The sequence below is a fragment of the Bemisia tabaci genome, chromosome 2 (assembly GCF_918797505.1).
Source record: "Bemisia tabaci chromosome 2, PGI_BMITA_v3".
Classification (NCBI taxonomy): Eukaryota; Metazoa; Arthropoda; class Insecta; order Hemiptera; family Aleyrodidae; genus Bemisia; species Bemisia tabaci.
This window is the reverse complement of record NC_092794.1, coordinates 28,503,237-28,526,393: the sequence shown is the minus strand read 5'-3', so window position 1 is coordinate 28,526,393 and position 23,157 is coordinate 28,503,237. Positions and strand designations below refer to the sequence as shown.

Sequence of the window (23,157 nt, the reverse complement as noted above, 5' to 3'; positions counted from 1 at the left end):
ATTAGGTGCTGGAATTTAAATGAACATGTGCTCCCTCGATTAGCATCTATTTTAAGGCTTGTGTTTATAAAGACTTGCTCCGCTGTGTCTGATGGACTAATAAATTCCTTAGTGCGGAAGTTTGGCTTTGTGTTACAGATTATCAACTTCCCTGCATTGTTACGCGCAGGCACAGGATTTCATTTTTCCTTCCTATCCATGAAGCATCTCTCATCTCGCCTCGCAGCTATATCCAATCAATGTGACCAGACACTAGATAAGGACATTTGTGCACTAGACAAGGTACAAATCAAGGCAGTCGAGGCAATTTATCTTAAAAATTTTACCCAAAATATTATTCAAGGAACCAAACATTTAGAATGCAACTCCTAAAAAAGATACAAAATGTATAGGTGTTTTTAATTAACATTAATTTAATGGAAGAAAACGCAAATGACGTCATGTTGTGTGTAATTGGATTACATTTTGCAAAAAGGAACCACTATCTTTGGCTCTCCAATAAAAGCACATATCAGCACAGGGAAACCAATGGCATGTATGTTGTTTCTAAAATGGGGCAGAAATAGTGGTTCCTTATTGCAAAATGTAATCCAATTAGTGTTCCACCTGCAAATCGCGCCACTGAACAAAAAGTGTAGGTATACTAGTTTGTGGCGGGTGCCGCTAACTTTACCTCATGGAATTGGTTGACTGTTAAATCTAGATGGATTTTCATAAAATTTAAGTTGAAAAAGACGATAGAAAGAAACAAAAGAGAGAAAGATGGAATATTTATGGGGGAAGGTACATAAGTGGGACAGAGTGAAGGCACTTGAAATTCAAAATGGGAAAAGTACGCATTAAAGATTCAAAATAAAGGATGAAATTCGACGAGACGGCCAGAGAGCCGCAAGTATCGAAAAGAGGCAGTTGCCAGGCATGGGAAGAACCACGCATCTACCCAGGCATTCCATCTGAGGTAAGCGGTATTATCCGGCCGGGGGACCATAAATGTGCTGCACCATACCAGGCAAAAACTACTGATCTACGCGGTGAGTCCATCGCAGTTACGCGATTTTATCTGGTCGAGGGAGCCACAAGTATGCTCTGCAAAAACCACGGAACTTCGGGGATTTCCAATTGACGTTACGGGCTTCTGCAGATGAGGCGCGGGAAGGAGCTCCTGCAAGAAGCTAATGCATTCAATATTTGTTGCTTGAACCTTAAATAAAATAACGATATGTAAAGTAACGTCCTCCACCACCCCTGTCCCGTATCCAGCGCGCTCGATGCTTTTTACCGGCTGGGCCCCGCTTATCCGGCCAGGCGCCGCGCCGCGGGCGAAACCGTGTATCCGCGCGGAATTCTCTTCTCGCCGGTGCGAGCTTTTCGCCCGGCGGAGCGACCCTAGGAAAGGTGCCGGAAAAATAACGCTCTGATGCCCCGGAAAATTGGCCGATTTAGTCTCAACTTCAGACTCGTGCAAACCGTTATAATGGGCATTTCGTCCCACCTTTCATCCCCAACCCTCCTCCCTCGCCACCCTCCCCTTTCCCTCTTCGACGCGTTTCCGGTCTGGCCCGAGCGCGCTATTTTTCCTTCAGTTCATTTGCATGATCATCCCTGGTCAAATAACCAAAACACTGCCATATGTCCGTGCGTTTATTTTTCCCGGCTGTTCTTTTAATCATCTTTGCAGTGTTTGGTTAGCGCCGCTCCGCTCAGCTTCGCGCTGGAGCATACGCGGAAACGTGTTTAACGCCCTCCAGCCGCGGCGGCGCCGCGCCGGACCACGTTACAGAAGAGAACAGTACCTAAGTGCTGAAATGAAGTTTAGAGAAAATTTGCTCTTCGGTGTTCGAACAGGATGCTCTTCGGTATTTGAATGGATCGACCGTTCTGTCGCTTTACCTTAGTGAGCAGTGACAATCAAACTTTGAAAATTGGTTCATCGTTCAAAAGTCACCTGTAATCTTACATACACTTACTGATTCAACTCAAGCACCTTCCCTTTTATTTGTGAAGAACGACGATTATGAGGATGCACGAAGTGCGCGCAAATTGACGCGCTTTCACACGAAACAGCGGGAGCAGACATTCCTCTACGTTTGGCAAAAAAACTTGACCGCACAAGTATGCGTTGGACTGCACACATATCTCTGTCACGCCTATTTTGATAGATGACCAACTTTTTGTATGCCTCACTGTAGAATTCTTTGGTTTTTAATCATTCCAAAAATTTCGAGGAGACCTTTGGATGATATGGACAGCTTTATGCAATAAGGAACTAGGGTCAAATTTTCGATTTTTTTTTTTTATGATGAATGCCGTATCAGGAGGGTATTTACTAACTATTGAGAAAAAGAAAATCCTCAAAAACGATTTTTATCCCGCTTCAGCGACCCCGCAAAAATTTGCCGTCGTAGAATCACGCGAGGTTCATTTGGACTACATTTTGCAATTTTGACCTATAGATTCTAGCCCGGTTTAAAAAAACGTATGTGACATTAGTTTCCGTATGCACATAAGTGTTTTCCCAGAAGAGGCAGAATTTATAGTTCCGAATTGCAAAATGCAGTCCATTTTGCAATTGGGACCTATACTATGGTTCCCTATTGCGTAATGCGAAACTCGGATTTCCCATTTTGCAATTCGGAACTATAGACAGGATGGCAAAATGCTATCGCGGCATTCTCGGCTCCTGTTCCATCGATCTTGCTGATTATTGGTACCGGGGGGGGTATTTTAGGTAGGGAAACTCGAATTTCTGGTCAAAATTTGAAAAGTCGAAAATCCAAGATGGCGGATGTGGCCTAAAATGTTATCTCGGCTCCTGTTAGGTCGATCTTGCTAATTTTTGATATCAGGGGGTATTTTTGGTAGGGAAACTCGAATTTCTGGTCAAAATTTGAAAAGTCGAAAATCCAAGATGGCGGATGTGGCCTAAAATGCTATATTGGGCCGCTCGATCCATAGTGGTGAATCTTGGTTGTATATAGGGGGTATTTTTAGACAGGAAAGTCGAATTCCTAGCCGAGTTTCGAAAAATTGCAATTTTTCCAAATTTCATCAATGAGCTTGTTCAGTAATTTTTGATTTTTGCATTTTTTGAAGTATTTACTACGCATAAGTCACAATAATTTTTACCGATATTTTTCGCATTTCAATCCACGGAAAACAAGTTTGAGGTTCCGTCTTCTGAGCCCCTCTTTAAACGCGTGTCTCCGAGGAATCCCAATCGGAAAAAGACCTTGCAGAAATATTGAGGCAAGCTTGAGGAATATTGCAGGATGTTTGTGAAGTAAAGCTTGAAAAAAAAAAAAAAAAAAACTTGAAATAATATTATGACAACCTTTAAAATCCTCGGTTGGGTAAAAAATATTGTCTGAATATTTATTTTCAATTGAAGATTGAAGCTTTCGGAAATAATATTGTACAAACATTTTAAAATTTAGAATTTTTCGAGCTTCCAATTTAAATATTGCTGCAATACTGTAAAGTTGGAACCACTGCAAGGTTCAGGATTAAACCTTTCATAAATATTAATCATTCAATTCAAAATAAAGCTTATGTTTTGAAGGTTGAAGCAATATGTATACTTTAGGATTAACTTAACCTTTACATCCCCAGGGTCACACAAACTTGAGGCAATATTAATTAAAGAAGCTTGGTAGTGATTTCCATGCCTAGGTTTTCTCAATATCCTGCTTGTATTGTGAGCCAAAAATTTCGGTTTCGAAAATAAAACAATATTGATACAGTATTACAATTTCAAAGTTAGTTGAGGTTTACTGAAAAATCATTACTAAATATTGGAAATTAAATCCGAACCGAAGCTGACGTTTAAAATATTGAAGCAACATTCAAACCGCAAGTTTACATTAACCTTGGTGTTTCAACCTTGAGGCAATATTGATTTCAGTTCCTTCTTAAAGTTTTACAAAACAAGGTTGTCCCAATCGGAAATTTGACCTTGGGGAGATTGAAATAATATTGTGGTAAGAAAGGTACTTACTTATTGTGATACGAAATTCACCACTTCCAGTAATCTTACCAGGCATTTAAGGACGCCCTCTAACGACCGACCAATTTCGTGCACTTATTGTGATGAGGAATTCACCAAATCCTGTAATTTGAGTAGGCTTTAAAGGACGCACACGGACGGCAAGCCATTCTCTTGCACTTATTGTGATGAGGAATTCACCAAATCCTGTAATTTGAGTAGGCTTTAAAGGACGCACACGGACGGCAAGCCATTCTCTTGCACTTATTGTGATGAGGAATTCACCAAATCCTGTAATTTGAGTAGGCTTTAAAGGACGCACACGGACGGCAAGCCATTCTCTTGCACTTATTGTGATGAGGAATTCACCAAATCCTGTAATTTGAGTAGGCTTTAAAGGACGCACACGGACGGCAAGCCATTCTCTTGCACTTATTGTGATGAGGAATTCACCAAATCCTGTAATTTGAGTAGGCACTTAAGGACGCATACGGGCGACAAGCCATTCTCTTGTACTTATTGTGATAAGAAATTCATCACTTCCAGTAATCTTACCAGGCATTTAAGGACGCACTCTAACGACTGACCAATTTCGTGCACTTATTGTGATGAGGAATTCACCAAATCCTGTAATTTGAGTAGGCACTTAAGGACGCACACGGGCGACAAGCCATTCTCTTGCACTTATTGTGATGAGGAATTCACCAAATCCTGTAATTTGAGTAGGCACTTAAGGACGCACACGGGCGACAAGCCATTCTCTTGTACTTATTGTGATAAGAAATTCATCACTTCCAGTAATCTTACCAGGCATTTAAGGACGCACTCTAACGACTGACCAATTTCGTGCACTTATTGTGATGAGGAATTCACCAAATCCTGTAATTTGAGTAGGCTTTTAAGGACGCACACGGACGGCAAGCCATTCTCTTGCACTTATTGTGATGAGAAATTCACCAAATCCTGTAATTTGAGTAGGCACTTAAGGACGCACACGGACGGCAAGCCATTCTCTTGTACTTATTGTGATAAGAAATTCACCACTTCCAGTAATCTTACCAGGCATTTAAGGACGCACTCTAACGACTGACCAATTTCGTGCACTTATTGTGATGAGGAATTCACCAAATCCTGTAATTTGAGTAGGCACTTAAGGACGCACACGGACGGCAAGCCATTCTCTTGTGCTTTTTGTGATAAGAAATTCACCACTTCCAGTAATCTTAGCAGTCATTTACCCCATCGGAAATTTGATCTTGGGCAGATTGAAATAATATTGTTGCAACCTTCGCTAGATTGTGAGCAGATTTTAACAGTAAAGTTGGCCTGAGAATCTTGGTACAATACACCATCAATACTGGATATATAACCTCAGTGTTTTAATATTGCACCAATATTATCAATATTAGAAATCCAACGTCAGGTATCGTTCGCTGAATCTAATATTGTCACAATGTTAACACAATATTGGTTATACAATTTTCGTAAAATAATACTGTCATCATTATTTTTTTAATATTGTAGTAATATTCGCATTTTAACATTGCTACAGTATTAAGAAAGTAAACATTTTAGGCTTCTGTTTGTAATATTGTCATAATATTGACACATTATTGTGCGCAGCGAGCACAATTCGATCGCGTTTGATATTTCCGCCACCAGGGCACGCTCGCCGCGGATCTGCCGTTGCGGTCCCTTTGTGGGCAAATTAAAGGGCAAAAATTGCGACTTTCGCTTTTTGACGTAGTAGGCACATGATCCATAGGGCCAGGGATTTAGAGCTGAGGTTTGAGGGAGCATCATAAACGGAGCCGCTTCGGCGCGCAAGGCGGAGGCCCGGCGCGGACTTTCATGCCGCGTCGAACAGTGCGCCGGGGGAGCGCATCTGCCGTTGAGGCGGCTTAACCTGGTGAGGCCGACACCCGACTGATATTCTGATGCTGCATCAGTTCTGATGCTGAGTCCAGCATCAAAATTGAGGCGGCTTCAATTAGCAGACACGTCGGACGCCAGCGCCCCGGGCCCGGCTGCCGGTCGGCTAATTGCACCGGGATGTGTTTTCAACCCTTCCTCGGCGAGGCGTGGGCCGCCACCAAGACAAAGGGGTGTTCCGCGAACTCATCGCCAAGTCCAAGGGTCGTGGTCTTCTGGGACAGCCCCGTCGGTAATTAAGCTGGGTGGCGGGTCCGAAAATTGAGGCCGTATCGGGCCGCAAGCCGAGGGTCCGGCCTCAGAAGCTGAGGCCCGTGTTGGTCCCTGAGCCAGCATCAAACCTCAGCATCAGCGCTTAATGCTGGCTCGGTCGGCTCTCCAGCATCGGGCTTCAATGCCCGAAGCCGGCGCCGGCAGTTTGCGCGCATAAGGCGCGGCGCCGCATGCCCGAACGGCCGCTACCTGGGCATTCGGCATTGATGCTGAAGCTACGAGTCGATGCTGTACAGCATAACCTCATGAGGCGCCTCAAATGCCTGCCATAGGCGTCTAACCCATCTTACCGATATTCTTAGGTCAGGGGCTCAAATGGTGCGTTTTGGCAACGGTCCGCGCGCGGCCGCCCCGTCAATGGGGTGGTTCTCGTTTCGTAAGGGCAGTGCCCGTTTCAGTAAGAATCCAATTCAAACGCTCAAGAAAATGAAAGCAGTCAAGGAATTAGCTGATATCACTAATTCTCTCGGCACTCCAACGTTCCGTGTGCCCTCTTTAAGCAGTGCGACCAATACGTCGCCATGAATTTTCTTCCGCGGAGATGCCAGATATTACGGCGTCAGTATTGTAGAAATGTTCATGCAATCTTCGCACAAGATTCAAAGTTCATTGAGATTCCAACCTTTAGACAAGACTGCACCTGCAAATTTGTCCCTATATTCGCCATTAAAAGGTTACATCATGGCTACATTGGTACAGTATTGGTACAATTTTGCCACAGGCTTTTGACTTCGTTCAAAAATCAACCATCTGACAATATTAGTGCATCAAAATTGTCTCAATATTTTCCATCGGGGGGTAAAACAGGAACGTATCATTATTACTACAATATTGATACAATTTTACTGCAAGACTTCGATGTCATCGATGATGATTTTTGAATTTTTAAAATTCGAGGGATCAACCTTTTGGCAAGCTTCAAGCACCAACCTTTGAGTAAGCTTCTCGCGGCAATCTTATCACAATATTCCGATCCCAACGATAAAAAATGAACATAACAAGATTGTCACAACCTTGTGACAATCTTGTGACAACCATCTCTCCCAATCTTGTTTCAGAGGAACCACAAGATTGACACAGACTCTTTTTCCGATTGGGGAAAGATCCCCCAGGGGATACTTACTCAAGTAAGGTCATTTTCGGCCACATCCACCATCTTATCGCCATCGTCATCACCATCGAATTTTCGAAATTTGACCAGAAATACAAGTTTCCCATCGAAAAATACCCCACGACACCAAAAATCAGCATGATCGATCGAACAGGAGCCGAGATAGCATTGGATTTTTGAATTTTTAAAATTTGACCAGAAATTCGAGTTTCCTGTCCAAAAATACCGCCTTGAACCAAAAATCAGCATGATCAATCGAACAGGAGCCGAGATAGCATTTAAAGCCACATCCCTAATCTTGGATTTTCGAATTTTCACGATTCACGGGTTTGTTGACCTGTTCAAGGGTTTATCGATCAATTTACGGATTTTTCGAACGAATCACGGGGTTGTCAATCGATTCACGGATTTGTCTATCGATTCGCTGGTTTTTGGTCGATTCATGGTCGTCAATCGAATCAGTGCCGATCAAATTACGTCAATCGGTTCACGTTCCAACTTTTCGATCGATTCATGTCAGTCATGTCGGATTCATGGCACCGGTTTTTCAATAATTTGTCGATCGAGTCGGTTTCGATCGATTCACGCTTTCATTTTTCGATCTATTCACGTCAATCGAATCTATAAACCCTCCCGTCCAAATTGCATGTTAATATTTATGCCACCATCCTCGAAATATTAGCAAGTCTGTTGGTATCCATATTTTTGGCACACCTTGTTTTTGGTAGAATATCTTTCCGCAGGGAAAATGCACCTCCCCCCTTCCTCGTATGATGGGAGGAGGGGGTGTTTTCTCTGTTGGGGTTAACTCTTCAGTGTGTAATAGTGACACCAGGGCCGTCTCCCCTACGCAGTCAGTGCTAATAAACAATCTATAGTTCCTAATTGCAAAATGAGCTTCCCGGATTTTTCATTTTGCAATAAGGAACTATAGCCTTTTTTTGCAATTTTTGGCAACAGTGTGAGGTTTTTGAAGAATCTGTCAACACAGGGTGTTAAAGGAAGTCTGTAGCTGTAAAATGAACTATCAAACCGCAACATTGATCGTTTTGAGAAAAACGCCAATGGTTTCTGCAAAAGTTGCTCTTCTGAAAACCTACCGTACTGCCTATAGTTCCGAATTGCAAAATGCTATCCATATGTTAACAATCTTGCGGAGAACGGAGGGATCAATGCAATTAAATCTCGGACACCGAGTATGGGTCAGTGGCGTGCGGTGGGTTTGGTGACAGGGCAAGCTCTAGCGTTCGCCATCCAGGGGGGGGGGGGGGGGTGGTTTAACGTAGCCTCTGTTCCCTCCTCAGGGAGCCTCCCTAGAAAATTCTTAAAATTTTACTCAATTTGCTCTGTTTTGTGGATGAAATCTGATGGAACGTCTTGAAAAACTGTGGTTTCATTTCTTTCTCTCTTACTTATGATTTCGTTTACTCAACTTGTTTCGAATGTTATTGAGCAGTGGAGGACGGCTCCATGCTCTTAAATCCTAATTTTGCCATGCCACTTATTTGAGGTATCATAGTCTTTATTCTATGGCATTTAGAATTTTTTGAGTTACTTAAAATTCCCCCAAAAAACAGCTTTCTGCGTTTAAAACATGATAGTGAAATTTTTCTAATTCATCACCAATAGATCCAAGTGAGCGACATTTTATAGAATTTAAGGGCATTTGCTCCGGAGGAGCAATTACGACCGCGACGGAAAGAGGGAACAAGTGTAGGATTGAGGTGTGGGCCAAGACGAGAAACGTAGTTGAGTCACAATGTCTTTATTGGAGAAGACTGAAGACTGACTGCACGCTGTCTTGGTGACAGCGCGGTTGTATACATAAGTAGGTTACATAAACATGCTGAGTGCAGTACACCCCCGCCCTTAAAAGAGGAGGTGTGGACGCTAAGAGAAAAAATTAAGTACAAACAATGGAATGAAATAAAAGAAAGCGTCAAAACTCCGATAAAAGAGAAAAACAGAGTGTGTAACCTACGCACAAATAAAACATAAAATTAATGGGAAAAGAATACACCGCAGAAAAATAAATGTGTAGATATTATGGTAAATCTCTGCATACATATATTTTGCTAGAAATTCTAAGTAATCAAGGTGAATATAGTAATAAACGATTATTATGAACCAAATAAGGTTTTCCATTTTTCATGATTTCCGTATTAACACCATCAATTTTTGTAACGGGATATGGACCAGCATACACTGGTGACAATTTATGACGTTCTTCGACACGTATAATTTCACTAAATCTCCAGGTTTAAAAACTTGAGGTTTACGACCCTTATTTAAGGCAGAAGTTTGCTTGATTTTAAAATTGCGAAGGTAGTCGTGCATCATACGATGCGCATGAAGTAAACGAGAGCGTAAATCGTGATTGTAAGTTTCTAGATCTGAATAAAATGGAGTAGATGGAATTTCAACGTTCGGTAACTGAGGTAATTTACCATAAACAAGTTCGTAAGGAGAATATGTACAATTATTCACAGACAAGGGAGTAGAATTGTACGCTAGACAATAAAATGGTAATAATTCGTTCCATTTGGCATCTTTGTTTTCATGATGAGTACGAAGAAAAACGTTCAGAACGCGATGATTTCGTTCCAAGGAACCTATGGTTTCGTGGTGAAAGGCAGTTGATGATTTATGTGTAACATTTAGGAGAATACAAACTTGCTTTAAAACATCGTTCACAAATTCTGATCCTAAATCAGTTTTTAGTGTCTTAGGTAACCCATAGCGACAAAAAAAATTGTTCCACAATTGCTCGAGCTACCGAATGTGCCGTTTTATCAATTAATGAAACACAATCTACATATTTAGTTAAATTACATTGAAAAGTAAGTGCATATCTAAAATTTTCTTCGGTAAGAGGAAGAGGACCTATTAAGTCAAGTTCTACGACCTGAAAGCTAGTAGTAGGAGTACTTGTAACTTGTAGTTTCTCTTTATTATGCCGCGTTATTTTATTTACTTTGCACTACTCTGGCCCAGCCCTGGATAGGAAAATGACGTCAGGTGTCGTACCTCTTTGCGTAAATTAATCTGATGAAAAGCGCTGGCAACATCGCATGAACTCAGATATCTAGCTTTACCTAAAGACTGAAGGATCGAGTCTAGATGAGGTAAGGGGAATTTGTCGGAGACAATTTTTCATTTAGCCCCCTAAAATCTACAACGAGACGAAAAGACCCAGCTTTCCCCGCCTTAGGTACAAGAAAAATTGGTGAATTGTAGGCACTTACAGAAGGCTCAACGATATCGGATTCTATAAGTTTTTCGACTTCACGCCGTACCCGCAATGAATCAGAATGAGGAGTACGATAATTCCTTCTGTAAATAGGAGTAGGGTCAGTTAACTGAATATCTTGCTCATAAAAATTATTAGCTGTTAGAGTATCATTAGGCAAGTGAAAAATGTCGTGATATTCTACGCACAAGTCAATTATCTCATCTTTATCGGGGGAAGGTTGATCCCTCAATTTTTCTGTAAAAATTTCTCGAATTAACTTTTTCCGCTCTTCGACAGAGTACGGAGTTGCATTCTTTATAACATAAAAGTTTTTTAAAGGTTCATGAGTCACCTTAAAATTACGCAACACTACCTCAGAATCTGACGTATTTACTATTTTCACGTGCTTTGGACCCTTCGCGGGTACCACTGAGTGCAACAAAAATACACCTCTTTTAAGACGCCTGCCGCGGACAACACTGTCTTCGGGGACATCGAAATTAATAGCCTGTACAAGCTCTGTGCGAGGCGGAATTGTAACATAATCATTGCCTCGAAATTTATTCAAATCGGCATGCAAAGGTAATTCAACTAATGAGCCATTATAAATGAAACGTAAAATCCAGGATTCGTAATCCAAAATACACTTAAATTTACTTAGAAAATCCCGTCCCAGAATTCCATCTGTTTTTATTGGGAATTTCTCGTCAACTAAATGAACTGGATGCTCCAGTGTTTGTTGGAAAATACTGTGGGGTGTCTTTTAGTTGCAAAATATTCGCAATTCTTTAGTCTCGGATGTCACAGCAATGAAGACCCCTCATTTTACTTTTTCCTATTAAATTATATTTTTAAATTTTTTTTTCAATCATTTTGTATTTGCACACACACGCACACAAATTACAATCACGCAAGTGTGCAATTCATGAAGCATTTCTGTACTTTGCCGCACCTACTTTTCCAATGTCTCGTGCAAGTTCTTGCACCACTGATGCAGGTAAATTGGGATCGGAAAACTCGGTCTAATGCAAACATTCCCTTTCTAGGCTCCTGTGGCACGGCTCATGCGTATTTGGGAGTATTTGGGAGAAGAAAAATTGACTCACCGACGACCGCGACTGAGTGCGTCAGACACCGACACTGGAAAACATCCCTTTTCCCGCAGCGCCGTTCGGTTCGGTCACTGTGATAGCAGGAGCCAAGGAGCCTATACTGTCGTGCCAAGGAAAAACGCCGTATGAACCTTCAGGCGTCTCAAACTTTCCGTCGGTGAATCATAAATTCTCGGGAAAATTGTTGAATATTTATCTTCCGATTTTTTCTATAATTTTCTTCGCAATTTCACCTACAGTTTTTGAAACTTTCAAGAAAGGATATTCATTGCGTTCCTCAAAATTTAACATTACATCGAAGGAAATTGTTAACACTAGAATATTCATTCGGCGCGAAATATGAATGTTTTAACAAGAGAGCCATTATTTTTCATTCGAAGCCGAAAATACATGTATAAGTCCGGGCAGTCAAATTAGACGCCGTAAAAATTAGAACATTTTTGGGCAAACATAGAATCAACGTCTAAATCTCGGCGAGGAGCTCCTGGATCCAGGCCTGGCTCACCGTGGCATTCTCCTCATTGTGTCGATGCCGGGTCTTTACCTGTCAACGGTCCTCAAGTCTATTGGGAGCCCAAAATTTGCGGACCAATTTTTTTAACGTTTGTAAATTTTCCTTTTATTTCGACGGATTCAGATTCAGCTTGCAATCCTGATGAAAAATATGTATAGTTAAAAGTAAGTATAACTGTAAGTTATTGAATTACAAAACTCGCGAATTTCTTCCGCGCTTCTAAAATGCTTCTCATTGCATTTTTTTTATTTCTGGATCGCGAACTTACCAATATATCTACTCAAAAGTATACATATTTTTCATCAGGATTGCAAGCTGAATCCGAATCCGTCGAAATAAACGGACAATTTTCAAATATTAAAAAAATTGGTTCGCAAATTATTCGCCACCAGTAGATCATCAAGGGTCACGCCGCCAGGTAAAAACCCGGCGCGGATACAATGGAAAGGTATCCTCGACCCGTCGGTGGATTCGGACACACTCCAGAGGCACCACGGACGCACCACGGACGCACCTCGAGTGCACCCCGAGTGCACTCGAAGCGCACCCACTCTCACACTACACTTATTTTTACTAGGGTTATTAGGGTGTTCGCCGCGAACACCTTAATAATCGATCCTTTATGCCATCGGTTTAAATGGCAGAACAATCAGTACATCGCAATTCATGCCACGCCCTTACGCTCGCATCCTGCTATTCACGAATATCCACAGTATTTATGCTGGTTTCCAAATCACCCAAGGGGACACCCATACCAGAACATTCCTTTTTCCATTCCTTTAGCACACACTCGAGATAAATTTTAAATTATGTTGGCGACAAACACCATCCCTGTTTTAAACCCTTAGTCACATAAAATCCCTTTGACAACCCCCCATGGCACTTAACTTTGGTAAAACTCCCTTTGTAAAATCGCTTGACAGCATCAATCAACCCCCCGTTAAAATTCGATTTTTCCAAGGCTTCCCAAAGTGTCACCAACGGCACACTGTCATACGCCTTCTGGAGATCCACAAAAATTAAATGCAACTCCTGAGCTACGGCCATTTTCTTCTCAATGACCTGAACAATAACAAAGAGGTGATCTATCGTAGACCTGCCAGCTCTAAAACCAAGGTAGATTTACACAGGTATGGACAGAACTAAACTGGCCTCTGATTGGCTCTCCAGCGGCCCCTTAACGTCAGCCATTTTGGATGTTTTGATTATTTTGATTTATTATGTTCGGTTTATCGTTTGTCAAAATTTTGTGGGATTTTTTGCAAAATTTTGGTTATACGATATTAATTTTAGCGTTTAAACGCACAAACGTTTGAATGTTAATTTGATTGTAATTTAATTATAAAACGGGCCCCTTAACCTACGTCACGAGGTCATGTGACACGTACTGAGGCTCATGGGAAATTTTCAACTTTTCCATACCTGTGTAAATCTACCTTGTTCTAAAACCAGCCTGCTCCTCTGCTTCGTGATCATGCCATTCGTCCTCGATCTTCGCCTTCAGTATCTTCCCGTACACTTTGCTCATTGTTCCGGTCACTGAGAGCCCCCGGTAGTTGTTACAGTCGTCCTTCCTTCCCTTCTTTTTTTCTCTATTCACTCTGTGCTTTGCTGATGACCAGGTGGTGGTTGCTCAAGATCATGATGACGGGGAGTACATGATGCGCAAGTTAGTAGAAGAGTATCGGAAGTGAGGTTTGGAAGTCAGCATATCCAAATGTGAGAAGATGGCTCTTGGCGGTGATCAGCAAAGCATTGAGTTGGAGGATGGGTAGCAGATCAAAGGCTGCGAGCACAATAAGTACTTGGGAGTGCGGTTGACCCAGGATGGAAGGTTGGATCAAGCTATCAGCTATAATCTCACCTTAGCGAGGAAGGCTATAGCGATGTTAAATGGAATCCTCTGGGATCAGCGGATTTCCAAAGATAACAAGAGGAGGATATACAACGCTGTAGTTAAAAGTATATTAACATACGGATGTAAAGTTTGGCAGCTGAAGAAACGGACACAGGCTATGCTACGAGCATCGGAGATGGATTTCTGGAGAAGGTCGGCAGGAATTTCTAGGAGAGATCGGGTCCGTAATGATAGAGTGCGTCAGATAATGGAAGTCGAAAATGACATCGTGTTCGACATCATGACCAAACAACTTTTCTGGTACGGTCATGTCAATAGGATGACGGAAGAGAGGCTGCCAAAAAGATGCTTGATTGGGTTCCACCTGGGAGGAGACCTAGGGGACGCCCAGTGAGAGGTTGGCGACAGGGGGTGTTAAATGAGATGAGGGAGTGTCAACTCCCTGATGATGTGTGGGAAGACCGAGCTTTGTGGCGATTAGGCGTCGTAAAGCGCCAAAGAGCGCTATATCAAGCGACTAGGGTAGGTGGGGGTAAGGGTACGCATTTTTGACCGAATCGACTTTTAAGGCGGGAAAAGTGGTCATGCACCTACTGCAAGCCCTCGCGTACAAATGTCCTGCGTTGTCCGAATTTAGAAATAAAAGCCATGGCTGTGACGAATTTTTCTTTTAAAAACATCTGGGCTCCAAATCGTCAATAAATCCTGGAAAACGACTGAAACTGGTCTAAAAGGGTGCCAATAGTGCCCAACCACTTTTACTGTGAAAAAAAAAAAATAAATAATTCAGTCTCAAGAAGCTCCCAAAAAATTTTTGAAGTAAATTTTTTTTCAAACATGATAATAAAAAAGTTAAATAGCCCAAATTAAACAAAGAAACATAAAAATTTATTAAGATACTTACTAAGTTGCCTACATCTTCTATTTTGAAGTTCCTTTACCCCCTTCCCCCACTTCGCCCCACTTTTGGGCACGTACTTTTGCCCCATTCTGGCTGCATACTCCTGCCCCAGTTGTATAAATATTAGACAACATAAACTAAAACTTTGAGCCCAAGGCCCAAGGTGTGAAAATAACCACGGATTATCAAACCCAACACTATAACACTTTGATACAGTGCCTGTCAGATGTTCTTCATCTACTATTTTACTACTAACAGACAATACAAATACTAAAAAAATCGATATTTTCCGCATGAAAAGTGATCTTGCCTCATGATTCCGTCAAAGCACATCCACTTCACACAAAACTTCGTCAACAAGTGAAACTCAATGTTGCCAACAACCAACAACCCCGCCATATATATATATATATATATATATATATATATATATATATATATATATATATATATATATATATGTGTGTGTGTGTGTGTGTGTGTGTGTGTGTGAGGGTGTGTGTGTAAGGGTGTGTGTGTGAGGGAGAGGGTGTGTGTGTGTGTGTGTGCTGAAGAGTTCACGGTTGTTGATTAATAATAAATGAAATTCATGAGTAGTTTTCAACCATGTTAATGACACTTCGCAACATTTTTCACTACATTTTACAAGCCGACGTTTCGGAGACAAATTCTCTCCATCCTCAGGGCAGACGAGTTATTCATAACTGATCGAGGAAAAAACACAGAAACCCAGTCCAGTCGCAGCAAGAGACCAGTTTAACGATAACAGGAGACATGACAAACATCAACACAAACAATAACAATAAGCCCCCGCCGCAGAGAGGCAGTACTCATACACAATGAAAGTTTTCAGAGATTAGAAAAATATTCCTCAAAGTGAGCAAACTCAGTCCTAGAATTTATAGCATTTTGATTACTTAAAATACATAACCCCTCCAAATTCAACCTAAGCTTTTCATTCTTCTCTCTCTTCAACACCCTGGTGTTATTGAAATCAAAGGAATGACCCTTTTCTCTCATGTGTTGCTTTAGAGCAGTCACCTCATGTTGGTTAAACTTATGCCCATCCAGCCTTTTATGCAGATCTTGGGATGACTGCCCTATATAGACGCCTTGACAATCTCTACACGGTATCTCATACACCACTCCTGACAGCTTTTCGGTTGGGATTTTTGACTTCAAACAAGACTGGGAATTTTGTAAATTTGGTTTATTAGAAGTGAATAAAGTGTAGCCATGCGGCTTTAACACGGAGCTAATCTTTTCTGAGCAGGAGGAAACGTACGGACATGCAACAAATTCGGCTTTTTCGAACAATTTTGGAGGGGGAAAGCCATTATAACAAAATTTCACTATATTCTCAAATATAGAGTTGACAAGGTGCCTGGGATAACAATTGCTATGATATAAATTCTAGGACTGAGTTTGCTCACTTTGAGGAATATTTTTCTAATCTCTGAAAACTTTCATTGTGTATGAGTACTGCCTCTCTGCGGTGGGGGCTTATTGTTATTGTTTGTGTTGATGTTTGTCATGTCTCCTGTTATCGTTAAACCTGTGTCGTCCTGTATCGTCAATCCCCGGAGGTGACTGATATTTAAGGACACTCAAATATCAGTCATCGTGACTGTGGATGACTATGCCACTGCAATACCCTGACCCTTCGAGGTAACAGGGTGCGGGAGGGACATAGTCACCCAGTAAGTAATCCGTCTGCACTGTTTGACTGGGTTGTGAAAAATCGGTAATCACTCGTAGTGTGCGCGACTGCAAGCGCTACCTATCAGTGTAGATTGCAACAACACATTCCAACTCGAAAGTCCGTGCTCTGCAGCGTCTGCCACAGTCTTTGATGCAGAGAGTATGGAAGGTTATATACAGGGTGATCCAAAAGTCCCTTCCACCCCCTCTAACTTTTTACCTAATTGAGGTAAAGATTTGAAACTTGGGGGATATTCCTAGGTCAAAGGGAGCTACTTTTTGGCCTCCCTAAAATTTTCAGGGGGCCCCCCCTTGGGGGGCAACGGCCCCCAACTTTTAATTTTCAAATGGGAAGACCCCCTTTGTGATAGCTCGTTTGAAAGAGCATAAAAAAAGAAAACTTTTCGCGCAAACCCGAAGTCAATATCTCAAACCGTTTCAAAATGGCGGCCGGTTAAAGTTCAAAATAGCCGAAAATTCACACCGGGTATTTGTCGATGGATTTGCGCGAAAATCGGTATGTAGGGGTATTTTGACACGAGAAAAAACGAATTTGACGTTAGATTTTCAAAAAAACCGAAATTTCCAAAATGGCCCCCGGTTAAAGTTTAAAATGGCCGAAAATTGTCACCTCAGTTTTTTGCTGATGGATTTGCCTAAAACTTGGAATTTGAGAGTATTTTGGCATAAGATAAACAAATTTGAACTTAGATTTCTAAAAAAATCAATTTTTTGTCATTTTGAACTTTAACCGGCGGCCATTTTGGAAATTTCGGTTTTTTTGAAAATCTAACGTCAAATTCGTTTTTCTCGTGTCAAAATACCCGTACATACCGATTTTCGCGCAAATCCATCGACAAATAACCGGTGTGAATTTTCGGCCATTTTGAACGTTAACTGGCCGCCATTTTGAAACGGTTTGAGATATTGATTTCGGGTTTGCGCGAAAAGTTTTCTTTTTTTATGCTCTTTCGAACGAGCTATCACAAAGGTGGTCTTCCCATTTGAAAATTAAAAGTTGGGGGCCGTTGTCCCCCCAAGGGGGGCCCCCCCGAAAATTTTAGGGAGACCAAAAAGTAGCTCCCTTTGACCTAGGAATATCCCTCAAGTTTCAAATCTTTACCTCAATTAGGTAAAAAGTTAAAGGGGGTGGAAGGGACTTTTGGATCACCTTGTATTGGAAGGAACCTTCTATACTCTCTGCTTTGATGAGACCTTCCGTCGGCTATCAGACGGCCGCTGAGCCTTGCGGGAATAAAGAAGATACACAATGTGTCAATAGTACGAAGTTAAGTTAAGGAGCACGGTCCAACTTCGGGGTGCACGACGGCAGTTGCCAGTTGCCTTGGCCCCTTGAGGGCACCTCGCCGGCCAGCCCGGCCTTACTTACTTACTTACTTACTTACTTACTTACTTACTTACTTACTTATATGGGGAAATCCAACATTTTGTTAAATATTGAGGCAATTAGTCCATTGCTCTCTCGAAGTCTCTTAATTCCTCAAAATGACGTTCATTTTCCACGAGGATACGCCCTAAGTTTGTGAATAAGCGTCCACTTAGGAACTCTCGATAATTTTCATTATTCTGAGGAAATCTGGCGAAATTGTGTAGGATTTCCTACGTATAGTGTAAACATTTTTCCCGGTTGGGTCCGTTCAAGTTTTACATTACGGTATTTTAGTTCCTTTTTTGACTCGCGCAACCTCTCACAATTCTTCCTTCATCCTTTATGGCATAATGGTGCATAAGGAAAAAAATACAAAAAAAAAAAAAAAAAAAAAAAAAAAAAAAAAAAAAAAAAAAAACAAATGACCAAAATGTGCCATTAAATTGCATCATATCAACAAACGGTTTAGGGGGGTTTTGAGAGTCTGGTCTTTGGATATCTTCAACATAAATAAAAAAAGTAGAAAGTGGTACTTCATTTATTTCCATAATTCTAATAAGTAGTGTGGAAGGTACAAGTTTTCTTCAAAAATTAATGATTATAGTTCAAGCAATAAATGCGTAAATTACAAGGAGCGTAACGCCATTCCGCTTTTGCGAGTTAAAGGATAGGGACCTTCGTGACTACAACGTTGAAAGGGGGAAGGTGGGGATCGAAAACTCCGGAACTTAGGATTACGTATGTAGGTAAGTAGAACTTTTTAAGAATGCAATATTTGATCGACCGTCGGAGTATTTGAAAAGAAACTCGATTTGTCTATCGGCCCCGGCGGATAGATGCCCATATAGATGCAATAACTGCGGACCGATTATTATTGAAACTTGGTGTTTGTCGGGCGGACGTGGGTTAAACGGCGGATCGTAATTGGTCGGCTATGTCTTACCGCAGCGTGCTTTAGAATGGTGGAATTCACGACTAGCTGAAGGCACCTCATGAGTTTCCGACAGTGTGTCGTCTATTCCACCTACCACGGGCACGACAAAGCAGCGATAAGACATAGTCTACCAATCACGCTCCGTCGTTTGAGCTATGTCCGCCAAACGAACACAAAAGGAGGGGTATCGATAAGGGCCTTTTTTGCCCCTTCTAGAATCTGGAAATTTATGCGGGTTTTCCAAGCTGGCTCAATGTAGTTTACGGAAATGATCATGATTTAGCCCATAGGTCACTGCATACGTGTTAAACGGTTGCCTAAACATAGGTCTGCAGGCGTATTTTAGCGAAAATTCGTGTTTTTCTATCACTCCGAGGCCTTTTCGACACCGAGCGCATCGTCTAACTAAAACGAGCTTTTGATATGTTATTGAGGAGGCTTTAGGACACATTTTAACCCTGGTTTGGTTTTAGTTAGATGATGCGCTCATAGTTAAAAAAAAACTTTTTTCGAAAATCGACGTTTAAGGGACATCTCCAAAAATCCTAGGGAAACACGTCTCTCGAACTGTATGCACGCTAAGTATATTATCGAGGGCAGTTATCAAGCCTTATTAGACTCTTACAAGGAGATTTACTTCTATTGTGTCCAAAAAAAATTGAATTTTCCGTGCAAACAGCTATGAAGATAGAGGATTTTGGAGTAGTGGAGGCATATTTTCACTAAGAGCATAACATCAACTTAAATCTGGAAATTTATGAGGGTTTTCCGAGTTGACTCATTGTAGTTTACGGAAATAATCATGATTTAGCCCATAGGCCACTGCATACGTGTTAAACGGTTGCCTAAACATAGGTCTGCAGGCGTATTTTAGCGAAAATTCGTGTTTTTCTATCACGCCGAGGCTTTTTTAACACCAAGCCCATCGTCTAACTAAAACGAGCTTTTGGTATATTATCAAGGAGGCTTTAGGACACATTTCAACCCTGGTTTGGTTTTAGTTAAATGATACGCTCATAGTAAAAAAAAACTTTTTCAAAAATTGACGTTTTAGGGACATCCGCAAAAATCTTAGAGAATTACGTCGTTAGGTTTTTTTTTTTGGACACAATAGAAGTAAATCTCCTTGTAAGGGTCTAACAAGGCTTGATAACTGCCCTCGATAATATACTTAGCGTGCATACAGTTCGAGAGACGTGTTTCCCTAGGATTTTTGGAGATGTCCCTTAAACGTCGATTTTCGAAAAAAGTTTTTTTTTAACTATGAGCGCATCATCTAACTAAAACCAAACCAGGGTTAAAATGTGTCCTAAAGCCTCCTTAATAACATATCAAAAGCTCGTTTTAGTTAGACGATGCGCTCGGTGTCGAAAAGGCCTCGGAGTGATAGAAAAACACGAATTTTCGCTAAAATACGCCTGCAGACCTATGTTTAGGCAACCGTTTAACACGTATGCATTGATCTATGGGCTAAATCATGATCATTTCCGTAAACTACATTGAGTCAGCTTGGAAAACCCGCATAATTTTCTAGGAGGGGGCCAAAAAAGGCCCTTATCGATACCCCTCCTTTCAAGAAACGGTCCGCTTCGCCGGTTGGCGGCGCGGTGGACTGCCGCAGTGCCGCAGTCGAATCGGAAGACAGCGTCAGAAATCAGCCGTAGACATTGATCGTCATTCCCGGAGAAGACTGGTTCCCGGCTCCGATGTGAATGAACCAACGATCTAAAACCCCTTTACTCTCTCGTTCTCGGAAGCGCGTCTCATGCTCTGAGATGGTCTTCCGTCCAGCCCCCCTGCCCCCTCCCTCCTTCAGAACACTTGCGGTCTTGAAGACGTTGCATTCCTATCGTTTACTCTTTCCGTTTTTTCACCGATACTCTTCGACGCCTCACAGTCACCGAGACGCAGCTGTGAAAATTGGACTACATTTTGCAATAACGAACAACGGTAGCTTAATTTTAGCCTTAATTTAGCTCTGCCTCACTATATAGAAACAATACATCGACGGTGTAAGTCGCGACGGTGTAAGTCGCGGCAATCACATAACTCGATTTGCGACGTCGCAGACTTCCTGTCATACTTTATTTTTTAAACGGAATACTACTCTACGGCTATCTTTTAAAACTGTCTTGATTTTTCTTATCTGTGCGAAGAAAATTCTGCAAAGACATGGAATGATGTCAATTTGTTCTCCGTTAGAAAAATAACAGAGGCGGAGATTTTCAGACACCGCAAACGAGTTACCTATGTGATTGCCGTCTTACACCGTCGATATGCAGTATAACGTGGTTTGCAGCGCTGCAAACTTACCGTCATTGTGTTTACTTTCAATGTGGCAATATCTATCATTTCTTTTCTTTTTTTATTAGAAAATTCCCTCTTTTTATTCTTTCTGTGTGAAATATAATTTCAATGTGTTCTGTCGGTTTGCTGTATGTCCTTTTATCATATGAAATGGGGGCGGACATTTTGAAGCGTGTCACGCATCTTTGCAGTTTAAGCATCGATATTTGTCTATAATTTCCCTGTAGAAGTAGGTACTTATCTTGATGATCCAAAAACAACTCAGTTAATTCCTCGTCAAAGAATTTAGTCCAGTGTATCGATTCCTGGACAAAGGGACGTAACCCCATTTTAATGCTGTAAAATTGCCTCAACCAATTCAACTATTTGCACCCGTACCTGTGAAATTTTTGTCTAAAATGTGTCCACTTTTCACATGATGAGAGGAAAAATTAGGGACATTTTCAGTCGGTGACGTCCAACATTCTCCTGATAATAATGCAATTTTTAAGGGGAAAGTTAGCAACATAAAAAGATGTTTTTTTCTTTTGTGTGCGGATCGAGTGATACATTGAGACAGTCCACAGGAAAGAAGTGAAAATTTACAATTTTTCGAACTGTCCAACCTGTTTCTGCTCACTTTGCGTCTAAAAAATGTGAGAGTTCCTCTAGATTTTTAATCCCTAAAGACCAAAGGATTTTCACTCATTATTTCTTTTAAAAATTATTTGCATGCGGGTTTGCTCGGTTCGCTATAAATTCCACATGAAGTTGACATGTTATACAAAAACAATTGCATATGACGAACAATATATGAATCTCATTATAACGCTTGGATGCAACTAATCGGACACCACGGGTGTCCATGTTGCATACCTACGCAAGGAAGTAAAGACGTTTTTGCTCACCGGGCACTCGCCGCTTTATCAGCGCAGCGCCGCGGTGGGCTGTATTGCGAGGATTCAAAATGATACAATGCCCTCCATTGTTCGTTTAAACTATAAGAAGATATCTCTAAAGCACGAATACAGATCAATACAGGCTCCACAGATACGAAATACAGGCTCCACAGATCTTGTTCAGCACATCGCTATATCAAAACCGGAGCACTATGGATACTCACATCCTACGCAGGTGTGCAACTATTCCTGCATAGTGACTTCCTTGCAGTGTAAGTAAAGGATTTTTCGGAAGTTCTCTGCTTCTGGATTATCGCAGTACGCGAGGTTAATCGGAGTCACGGTAATTTCGACCTCCCCTCAAGAACCGCTGTATGAAAGCAGTGCAGCGCTCAAGCGCAAATCTCCGAAATCGATAGCCCAAAACCACAAACGGGGCGATTCGCGCTTATGGTCCGTCGATTTGGGGGATTATCGCTTTATTGATGTATCGATCGATATATCGCATCAGTGGGACTGGCGCAAAGTTAGGTCACACGCGACTGCATGAAACCTGCACGGGGAAAAAATGGATTGCTGTTTATTAATTTTGTAGTTAAAAAAAAGTGTCAGGAGTGTTTCTAATGCACAATTTACAATAGTTGAAGCTAATTTGACCACGGGGGTGGTTAAATTATCGTGTTTGTATTGTAAAATCTACATGGAAACATGTTGGACACTTTTTTTTAAATCAGCAATTTCATTTTTTCCCGTGTGCAAGATAACCTGGTATGATCACGCATCCCTTGGTTGAACCTTAGCGCTGGATGCTGGACTTTTGACACAAATCAATATCGCCTCAGTGACGTTAGAACCCCTGTAATAGTATGAAATTTGAAAAGATTGTTATCAATAAAGGCGTTGCGTGTGTGATCGTCGATGGTTGTAAGTATCGTCAGCGAAAAATGCGGGACGAGAGTGTCTCGAGGAGGTGCGTAACAAAAAAGCGTAATGAAACGGTGAAAAAGAATGCCCACATTTTTTCATTCCCAC

The 23,157-nt window shown here is 41.5% G+C and overlaps 2 long non-coding RNA genes across 2 annotated transcripts in view; both read left to right on the top strand.

Annotated features, from left to right (window-relative positions):
• The window catches only part of LOC140224040 (uncharacterized), a 39,974-nt gene extending 39,589 nt beyond the window's left edge, over positions 1–385 (top strand). Inside the window, exon 2 of the long non-coding RNA XR_011899281.1 lies at positions 139–385. This is a non-coding gene — a long non-coding RNA (uncharacterized lncRNA). The remainder of the gene's footprint in view (positions 1–138) is intronic.
• Positions 1–23,157, top strand: part of LOC140224041 (uncharacterized) — a 110,284-nt gene that overhangs the window by 67,608 nt on the left and 19,519 nt on the right. The window lies entirely within an intron of this gene.